This window comes from Mus pahari, chromosome 6, assembly GCF_900095145.1.
Source record: "Mus pahari chromosome 6, PAHARI_EIJ_v1.1, whole genome shotgun sequence".
In the NCBI taxonomy this organism is placed as follows: domain Eukaryota; kingdom Metazoa; phylum Chordata; class Mammalia; order Rodentia; family Muridae; genus Mus; species Mus pahari.
The window spans coordinates 94121671-94131063 of record NC_034595.1 but is presented as its reverse complement, the minus strand read 5'-3'; the positions used below and the strand labels follow the sequence as shown (position 1 = coordinate 94131063).

At 46.2% G+C, this 9393-nt stretch overlaps 1 protein-coding gene across 3 annotated transcripts in view; it reads left to right on the top strand.

The window, feature by feature from the left end:
• The first annotated feature begins 6502 nt into the window (after window positions 1-6502).
• Window positions 6503-9393, top strand: part of Prdm2 (PR/SET domain 2) — a 101185-nt gene continuing 98294 nt past the window's right edge. For 2 of the 3 annotated variants that reach the window (XM_021199780.2, XM_029539589.1), the window contains exon 1: window positions 6767-6833. The gene's annotated coding sequence lies outside the window, so the exon portion shown is untranslated. Of the gene's footprint in view, window positions 6559-6766; window positions 6834-9393 lie in introns of those variants that run through there. The other variant, XM_029539588.1, reaches the window with a different exon arrangement.

The following is a 9393-nucleotide window of genomic DNA, read 5'->3' as shown; positions in this document are numbered from 1 at the left end:
CAGAAAAACAGCAAAAAGCAAAACAAACTAAACCAAAAACTAAAAACAACAAAAACCCCAAAAAACAAGCATGCATTTCCAATGCATGGGGCTCTAGAGACAGCAGACAGCATCTTTGCAGCAGTGGTGCCCTGTGTAGAGATGGTTTATGCTGAAGATGTGTAAACAAAACAAAACAAAACAAAACAAAACAAAACAAAACAAAAAATGACCAGTAGGTAGAGGATGGGTCGTCCTGTCTGCAGTTAACCCCCTCATATGCAGAAAGCAAAGCTTCCATCTCAAGGAAGAAAACTCGCCTCCCCATGTGACCACCTCTGTGTGGCCTGTAGATTTGTGCACCTGATTTATCTCCTGCTTCCTCCCACAGGGCTGCCATTTCCCGCTGAAAACATTTCACTTCGTCTTTGTTACCAGCGGGTATGTTTTATTCATGCTGTCGTGGTGGTGTGTTAGTGAATTAATTCTGCAGTCGAGGACTGCAGAGATGGAACCTTCCCTTTGTGTGCTGGGGAGGAAACGACGAAGGCCTTTGAGCTCTGCACACTGTGGCTTCTGAGAAAGAAGGGAAAAAGGCTACTTAGGGACTGCTGTGTTGGAACAGCACTGGGCCTCTAAAGTCATTCATTAATGTGTTTGGCTCAAAGGCTGCAAAGGAGAAATGAAGAACCTGACACCTGGCTTCATTTGGGATAAGATTATTCTTGCTAGAATTGTTATTTTATCATGTTGTACTCGTTCTTTTTTTAAATTATTTAAAAATATATATTTTATAATTTATGTGTATAGGTGTTTTGCCTGCACACATGCCTGGTGTCTGCAGAGGCCCCAAGTGGGCATTAAATAACCTGGGACTGGAGTTATTGTGAGCTGCCATGTTAGTGCTGGGAATTGAACTCTGGTCTTTGAAAGGAAAGACAGTGCTCTCAAACATCAGGCCATCTCTCTAGTCTTCCTTCTCTTCTTTATAAAAGGTGATGTTTTTTGGTGGTGGTGGGGCTGCCTGTGAGTTTGGGTGTGGAGGACACGCCTATAATTCTAGAGACAGAGGCAGGAGTAGTAGTTTAAGGTCATCTCCAGCCACTTAGTAAGGTTGAGGCCAGTCTAAGCAGTAGGAGCCTGTCTCAAACAAAGCAAAACAAAACAAAACAAAACAAAGCAAAGCAAAGCAAAGCAAAGCAAAGCAAAGCAAAGCAAAGCAAAGCAAAGCAAAGCAAAGCAAAACAAAGTAAGACAGGCAGGAGGAGCCGGGCGTGGTGGCGCCCGCCTTTAATCCCAGCACTTGGGAGGCAGAGGCAGGTGGATTTCTGAGTTTGAGGCCAGCCTGGTCTACAGAGTGAGCTCCAGGACAGCCAGGGCTATACAGAGAAACCCTGTCTCGAAAAAAACCAAAAAAAAAACAACAACAACAACAAAAAGACAGGCAGGAGGCTGACTGAGTTGATAAGAAGAAGGGAGGATTATCCCCAGCTGGCATTTAAGTGGTGGGTGACTACAGCCTTCCACCAAAAATCCCAGTGCCTGGAGGCTGAGACAGGGGATCCCAAGGCTGGCTGCCAGCTAAACTTGCTGAATACTAGCTTCAGGTTCAGTGAGAGACTCTGCCTTAGTAAATAAAGACACCTGATGCCAGCCTCTGACCTCCACACTCACATATGTGCACCCACACATGCAAACCACATAATACACTACATACATACGCATGTAAAAGACACCCTCCTCTATAAGCTGGCTCTCAAGGAACAGGACAATAGGGAGAGGGTGCAGTTGCAAGCCCTGACTGTGCTTTAAGCGGCTTTTGGTAAATCCAGTCCTCTAGCCCACTCCACGTTCTTGCAGAGCTGGGACAGTGTCTCAGTGCCCTGGTGCACCTTCATGACCGGAAGCATTGTGAGCAGTGGACACATGCTGGACTTTGACACCACACAGCTCTGTCTGTGGTTTGCCACTAGCTATCTGTCAACAATGACTCAGCTTCAGCCTCTTCGGTAACGGGCAGCTGTCAATGCTGTGGCCAGGCTGACCCAGTGTCAGAGCGGGGCTGATGCTCGGGGCAGATGACTTCCATCCGTCTGCCCGCTGTTCAGCTTCACCACTGTGAGTAGCAGCTACATGGTGAGGCTGGAGCAGTTTTCTTATGAGACCATGTAGCTTGTTTGTCACACATCAAGGTGCATCCTTTTTCCCCAGAAGGTCTAGCTTTGAAGTTCATTCATTTTAACTAGGAAGCATCCAGAAGATAAGCTGCACATCTTTTGGTGTGATTCATGTGATTCGTGTAAGATGTCATTCTTGCTTGAGTAAATGATGTGGCAGAGGGGTGGAGGATGGGAATAGCAAAGTCACCAAACCAAGGAGACACTGCTTCTTGTTGAAAAATAGTTCATATCCACAAGAGAAGAAATTCTGTTGTCATTTCATTTTGTGGTTTTTAAGGAGAGTAGCCCATTCATTACCCGAACAGGCGAGGTTATGAGACAGTTTCCTTAGATCCTGGAACCACTTCTGTTCTCTGCAAAGCTGTTCTTGTTCAGGGAGAACATTGAGGATGCTCATGCTCATTTAATGCAGATACTGTTTTATACTTTGCCTAGGCCAGTACACTTGCTAAGAAGGGCTCACTAGATTGCCTGGTCCATCCTTGTACTTCCCCGTGTAGCCTAAGATGTCTTTGAACTCAGGATCTTCCTGCTTTGGCCTCACATATAGCTATTCTTTTAGGCTTATGTCATCAGTCCTAGCACTCTTTATGCATAGACAGACAGACAGGCGGACAGACAGACAGACAGACACACACAGTTGCCCACAATGGCTACTGGTCTGGTCTAGCTTTCAAGTGTGTGTGTGTGTGTGTGTGTGTGTGTGTGTGTGTGTGTATGTGTGTCTTTGCACGTATGTGCACCAAGGATGATCTGGCTGCTTTCTATGGAACTGAACTGTCCAAGTGAAAAACCTGGTTTCATTTCTTTTTTTTTAATTTTTAATTTTTTAAAAAGATTTATTTGGGCTGGGCGTGGTGGCGCATGCCTTTAATCCCAGCACTCAGGAGGCAGAGGCAGACGAATTTCTGAGTTCGAGGCCAGCCTGGTCTACAGGGTGAGTTCCAGGACAGCCAGGGCCTGTCTCAACCCCCACCCCACCCCCACCCCCCCAAAAAGATTTATTTATTGTTATATTGTAAGTACACTGTACTGTCTTCAGACACACCTGAAGAAGGTGTCAGATCTCTTTACAGATGGTTGTGAGCCACCGTGTGACTGCTGGAAATTCAACTCAGGACCTCTGGAAGAGTAATCAGTGCTCTTAACTGCTGAGCCATCTCGCCAGCCCCTGGTTTCATTTCTTTAATTGGGCAATGTCTTCATCCACATTGGCCTTAGTTCCCACAGCTGTACATGTGCTCACCACACACAGCTATGATTAACGGGACATAATCCATGAACGATGTCTAGAACAGAACCTAGCAGGGAATAAATATTGTCATTCAGGGATCTTAAGTCCACTTACATTGTCATTGATACTGTACAGTCTTTGATCCTAGCTATAAAGTTTTTAATCTTTTAAATGGCAATTCTATAGAAATTCTATAGAAATTGCTGTGGTTTTGATTACAGTCACACTTTTTTTTTAATACAATGTCTGGGCTATACATAACTGCTTTACTGTACCCTTTTTGAGAGTCAGGGAGATGCCATTTTTCCCCTATAAGAATTATTTATTTAGTGCTTAGACATTGCTCTGGATTTTGAGTGTAGCATGTGCCACGTTAACACATAATGTGTATAAGTGACCATGGCTGAGCCAGGTGACTTGTGTGACATGGAGTTTCATTCATGTTGCAGACTTTGATAGTGAGTGTGTTGTATATGTCCATTTCCTAATAAACAGACCATGATTTCTGATTAAAGCATCTCTATTCCTGTCTTCCTTCATTAGCAAGGCATTTCATCCTTTCAAAGAAGGAAAACAGTAGTATTTAGTATACCGCACAGCTGATCATCACTAATGAAATTTCACTGTAATCTCAATAACCTTTGTCTTTTTTTTTTTTTTTCCGAGACAGGGTTTCTCTGTGTAGCCCTGGCTGTCCTGGAACTCAATTTGTAGACCAGGCTGGCCTCGAACTCAGAAATCCACCTGCCTCTGCCTCCCGAGTGCTGGGATTAAAGGCAAGCGCCACCATGCCCTGCGCTTTTGTCTTTTCTAATTAAACAGATGAACTATAAAGTGTGTCATTCAGTCTGGGAAGTATCACAGTTTAGAGAACTGAAACATGTCCAAACAAAATACACAGATTAAAAGTACACAATGGTTGGCTAGAGGTGGTATTTAGAATAACCAAAGATTCACTCAGTGTGGTAGGCTAAATAATCCTTACTAAGCATCTGACCTCAGCTCAATCCCTTGAATTCTCAAGCATCACCTCATGCAGAACTTCTGTTGTTATGACTCAGCAATGAAGAGAGTAACTGTGGTTTAGCTGGGTATCCTCAGTGCAACTGTATGTGTTAAGAAAGAACAGAGGGGGGCTGGTGAGATGGCTCAGTGGGTAAGAGCACCCGACTGCTCTTCCGAAGGTCCGGAGTTCAGATCCCAGCAACCACATGGTGGCTCATAACCATCCATAACAAGATCTGACTCCCTCTTCTGGAGTGTCTGAAGACAGCTACAGTATACTTACATATAATAAATAAATAAATAAAAAAAAAATAAAAAAAAAGAAAGAACAGAGGGAAATTTCACTACTTACAAAGGAGAAAGTGATGTGAAGATGAAGAGAATGTGATGATGTTGGCCTTGAAGAGTTGAGTGGCATAGTGACAAGCCCAGGAATGGTGGCAGTCACCAGAAGCTGGAAGAAGGAAACAGTCTCCCCTAGAGACCTCAGAGGAAGTGTGGTCCTACTGACACCTTAGCTGGAGTCTACTGATACTGATTTTGGACTCTAGCCTCTACATTTGCAGGAGATTAAAGTTCTGTTGTTTTAAGACATCAAATCTGAAACAGTTGCCCCAGGGGAAAAAGGCATTGTCCTATTGGATTAATGACAGGAAGAGCAGCCACTGACTTCTTGGCATGGTGTTCTCTGGTTTTACCATGACATTTTTGATTTGACGGTCCCCTATATTTCCTTTTGCATTCTACTGAATGCCAGGTGGTATGTAGATTTTCTTTTAAAACGATGACGATGGCAGTTTGGCGGTAGGTGAGGTGGAGGTCTCCCTTTTGCTCCCAGCCCGCCTCAGATGACTTTGATGTATGTACTCAGTAAGGCGTTAATCAAATAACGAGTGCAAATTCCAGTGGCAGCCTGTATCATAATTGTATATATTCTAGTGACAAGATTGCATGTATCTCTTAGGTTTATAAACTCTTCCTCGACTAGTGAGAGACATAAGCAAACATTTGAGGTTTTATTTCCTTTCTCCACAGGCTCTGGGTGATCTAGACCTTGACAACACTTGACACTGTCCTCACCTGTCAATAGTACTGATGAGATGATCACCACGTCACCAATCCTTTACAGAGTATGCCACAATCCATGTCCATCAACATATTTTCTTTTCTGTTTTTTTTATCTTTTTGGTTTTTCGAGACAGGGTTTCTCTGTGTATCCCTGGCTGTCCTGGAACTCACTCTGTAGACCAGGCTGGCCTCGAACTCAGAAATCTGCCTGCCTCTGCCTCCCGAGCGCTGGGATTAAAGGGCATGTGCCACCACACCCGGCTCAACGTATTTTCTAAACAACAGATACATTTGATGAACTTGTCTGGTCTTTCCAAAGCTTTGGAGGCACATTTGAACATAATACATTATCTATTCTTCAGATCCTTTTTACAGAGGTCTAATACGACTCACTACATTTAGATTTTTCCCCCTTTCTTCTCAGAGTATAGCTTTATCTTGAAGTACTCATGGCTCTGGGTACCATCTAGATGTGACAAGTAACTTTCATCTCTCTGCAACTTCAGACTGACTGGCAACTTTGTTCCCGTCAAACCTCTTTTCTGGGATGTCAGAAGTGGTCTCGAGTTCAACCCAATCCATCTCCAGCTCTCCTGTTTGTAAATAGTGACGCAGTTCTCAAGGGCAAGATGCTGGGTACCACAGAGCCCTGACACTGTCCTGGGCCCATGGCTGGTAGTTAGCAAATGCCTCCTAGTTAGGGATGAATATAGCTGCCCAATTGCATCTGCTTTGCTGAAGTTTCGGTTTTGTGTGTGTGTGTGTGTGTGTGTGTGTGGCTATATTGGCTCTTTGCACACCATTTAAATGGTCTATTTGCCCGACAAAGGTCTAGGGAGTGGCCTTCAGAGTGGATTCTGCTCTTGTTTTTCTTGAAACAAGGTCTCAGGGTGTGGTCCCTCCTTCCTGGAACTCACTATGTAGATCTGACTGCTTCTGCCTCGAGTTTGGGGATTAAAGTGTGCTCCACCATGCCCGTCAGCCGCGATCGTCTGAAGTAGGGTGGCTTCTCTGACGAACTCTGAGTTTCTCAGCCCTAACTCTACAGTGGTCAGGCTGGCCCGGCCATGGCGACGCGGGCTTCCCTTCGAGGTAATAACGCTCTGGCAAGCGCGGCGAGCCCGTGATTGACAGAGAGGGCGACACAGTCCGCCAGGGTCACACCCGGCCGTCGTGTTGAGCTCCTCGGGGTCGCGGGCCACGAGCTACGCGCGGGGTCGGGGTCGAGGTCCGGGTTCGGGTTGTGGGCGCCGTGCCGACGTCACTTCCGGCCGGAGCCAAGATGGCGGCGGCGCGGCCGCGGGCGCCGGAGCGACGGCGGCGGCTGCGGCTCCGGGCTCGCTGAAGCGTCGGCGCGTCGCGCTCTGGTGAGGAGCGGCGGAGCCGGGGAGGACGGGCGGGCCTCGGCGGGATGTCCCTCGGTGTCAGTGAGGAGTGTGGCCACCGCGGCGGGGGCGACCGGGCCGGGCGCTAAGGGGACCGCGGGGCGGGCTGACGCGCCCCCTTCGAGCTTCCTCCGAACGGCCGGGAACCCACCGGTGGCTGGCGCTGGCGCTGGCGGGCGCCGACGCGAGGCGGCGCGAAGGCTCCCGCTCGGCGGCTTTTAAGTCCCCGCGGCCAAGTTTCGGGTCCGTTTGGTGGCGGCGCGGCGGACTCGGGGTGCGCGGCTGCGGGGTCGGCGGGGGAGCGCACGTGGGCCCCGGGCGGTCCCCATCCGCAGGGCTGCGCCGATCTCTGCTCTTTTGTGTCCCGGCTGAGTGTGCGAGCGCATGTGCAACCTCGAGTGGGTTCTGTGCCTCGAGCCTTTGTGGTTTTTTCCCCTCCCATATAGTTTCCGTGTGTTCCAAACCTGGCAGTGGTGTCCCCCGAGTGTCCCCATCGACCCACTGGTGCATACGTGCGTGTGTCACAGGTGTGCGCTAACATACATAGGACTGGTTGGGGTTAGTCAAAAGATCCATCGACTATGTCTCCGAGGGTGACGAGTGAGACACGTAATAGACCTTAACAGGTCTGTGTTCTTCCACGATCCACGCGTGAAGCACCGGCCAGTGGCCTAGCACTTACCGTTAGGTCGGGCCTCGAGCTGGGGAAACAATCCCACACATCGCCGGGAAGCCCCGTTGCCTCTTACTACCCAGCTGGAATTTGCACCTACAGAAATGGGGTCCCCCCCCCGTGTTTCATGTATTGAGGATTTGGGTGTATTTGACACGTGAACTGCCTTTTGCTGAATTCCAGTTCCTTGACCTTAGGACCCTTTAATGAAACCCGGGAACGTTGTTTCTAGTACACAGTGTCCCCAGAACATCTCTAAAAATGTATCTCAAAGTTTTTTTGTTTACTTTGGGGTTATTCTTTAAAGTAATATATATACACGGCAAAGACAATCTCCCAATGGTTCTTTTTACCTACAAATAGCACAGACTACAGTTTGACCATTCTGCCCACGGTGATATTAGAAAAAGCAGTTTTTTAGAAGTTTGCATCCAGATATTAAGAGGAGGAACTGAGAGACGTTATTCTGTTGTTTTCCTGTTCTGTAGAGTTCTGTTTTTGAGATTGCACGCAGCTGCCACCCTCCAAGCTCTCTCACACACACTTTATTTGGTGAAAATTCTTTTTTCATGAGCAATCTCGCCATAGCTTTGAAGACCTTCAGAGATCATTTAATAAGCCCCCTTTATTCCAAGTCATGGGAAGAGAGCTGTAAATCCATTGTTGGAAGCAACACTCAACTGTATTTAGTGTTATTTCAGGGCTCGGACCCCCCCCCCCCAAAGCCGTTGATGCATTTACAAAGTTTTTAGAAACAGGGATATAATGAGAAAACTCAAGGAATGTTCGCCGTTTGTCAGGGAAGACCTGGCTTCTTTGAGGTTTGGTGGTTTTAAATTTTCTATGCAGTGCTCCAGATAATAAGGTGTAACTTTGTAATAATGTATTAGCTCTGTAAGACAGAACAGCAAAATAGTCACACTGCAAGACAGTTGGGAGACAGAGGGGCACAAAGAAGGAATAGAAACCAGCTGTAAACTTTGCCTCCTCAGATAGCCATTGTTAACATTGTAGCAGATTGTCGATAGTCCCCCATGGTGTGCCTGCTTGTATTTCTTGATTCACATATATTCATTTATAGAAGCATCCACTTCTGGATAATAGTTTATAGAGAATTGATATGTTGTGTGTATCGATGTAGCTTGGCTTCCATTATGCTGCTGTGTGTTTCTATGGCTTTAACTGTTCTTCAATTTGATGTTTAATGGCTGTCTGATATGTGGATGGGCCATCATTCATCAATCAATCCCACATTGATTTGTAAGGCTTCTAAAGTCTGACATTTCTTTTCATTAATTTTCGGAAGTTTTTTCTCTGTGATGAATTTTAAAATTCTGCAACTATTTAAGATGTGAAAATTGGAAAATCTGCTTTTGTAGTGTCTGATGATACATTTTTTTTTTTGTTTCAGCTACCTAAGAACTAACCTCCCTGTTTTCTCTATGGTGTCTGTAGCTTGCACATATCTGCACACAGTTTCTTTTGATGATTATTTTACACTGGCTATTTATTTATTCATGGGAATTTTTTTTCTTTTTCAGAATGCTGATATCTTTTCAACTTTAGATCTGACTTAGACACCTTTCAGGGGTCTGTTAAATCAGTTTCCGGGTGGAGAGCACTGTGGATTATTTGCTATTTTCATGTCTTCTGACTAGTTTTGTGTTAGTTTTAATATATGTAAAGGGGGAAAACCCAACAGCAAATATGCAGCTTTCACTACCAAACTCCATAGTGGAAGTGTATGTGGGCCTTGAGGGGATATGTCAGACCCGCATGCAGAGAGCATCTGCAGGGAAAGCTGCATGTCAGACCCGCATGCAGAGAGCATCTGCAGGGAAAGCTGCATGTCAGACCCGCATGCAGAGA